This window comes from Pongo abelii, chromosome 2, assembly GCF_028885655.2.
Source record: "Pongo abelii isolate AG06213 chromosome 2, NHGRI_mPonAbe1-v2.0_pri, whole genome shotgun sequence".
NCBI lineage: Eukaryota > Metazoa > Chordata > Mammalia > Primates > Hominidae > Pongo > Pongo abelii.
In genome coordinates this window covers 53653015-53654158 of record NC_085928.1, presented here as the reverse complement: position 1 = coordinate 53654158, position 1144 = coordinate 53653015, and the positions used below count along the sequence as shown (strand labels likewise).

At 35.1% G+C, this 1144-nt stretch overlaps 1 non-coding gene across 1 annotated transcript; it reads left to right on the top strand.

Moving 5' to 3' along the window:
- The first annotated feature begins 235 nt into the window (after nucleotides 1-235).
- On the top strand, nucleotides 236-339 carry LOC112132826 (U6 spliceosomal RNA). The gene has a single exon (XR_002914547.1). It is a non-coding gene; the product is annotated as a U6 spliceosomal RNA (small nuclear RNA).
- The last annotated feature ends 805 nt before the right edge of the window (nucleotides 340-1144 follow it).

The window sequence follows — 1144 nt, the reverse complement described above, 5'->3', positions numbered from 1 at the left end:
TGCTAGATCTGAACCTGCTGGTGCCTTGATCATGGGTTCCAGCCTCCACTAAAAATACATTTCTGTTCTCTATAAATTACCCAGTCTAAAGTATTTTGTTATAACAACACAAAGTAAGACATCTGGTACGTCTCTCCTCTACAGCCCATCCATCTTCCTTTTGGGAGGCTAACACAGACATGTTCTACTCATAGTGATTGCAGAAATCCTAAAAAGCAAATAGAAATGCATGAGGGTGCTGACTTCAGCAGCACGTACACTAAAATTGAAATGATACGGAGATTAGCATAGCCTCTGTGCAAGGATGACACACAAATTCATGAAGCATTGCAGATTTCTGTAACACAAAGGATAAATGCTTAAGGAGATGGATACCCCATTTCCCATGATGTGATTATTATACATTGCCTGCCTCTATCAACATATCTCACATACCTCATGAGATATTTAAACATCTATTATATATCCACAAAAATTTAAAATGAAATATTTTTTATAAAATGTATGAGGGCCTTTGAAGCCTAGGCTTTGAACAGACATACCTTAATTTCTGCCTCATTCTATTAACCAAAACACGTCATATAAGGAGCTATATTCTGCCTTTATCAGAGAAACCCTGAAGTCATATGACAAAGGGCTCAGCTAGAGAGACAGGTGAAAAATCAGGTTTATTAATAAAAATTCATTTCTAGCCTTTCCCATATCCACCTGGATTAAGAAATAGAATATTACTAGGACCTTAAAAGTCACTCTGATGTCCTCACTCAGTTATTATCTCTAGCCTTCCTCCTCCATGTTAACAATTATCTTGACTCCTGTCTACATAGATCAGTTTTGCTAACTTTTATAAAATGGAATCAAAAAATCTGTATTTATCTGTGTTAGGACTCATTATTTTAATAACATTTTGTGAGATTCATGTGTATTGTTATAGGTAGCCCTAGTAAGTTAATTTTCATTGCGATTTAGTGTTATATTTTAGGAATATGCCACAATTTGTTTATTATCAGTCATCTACTATTGATGGATATTTAGGCTATTTTCAATTTGGAGATATTACAAATAATGCTGCTGCAAACACTTGGCAAGCAATATAAGCTTCTCTTTTGCCTGTATACTAACAGTGGGTTTGCTACAGGCTAAA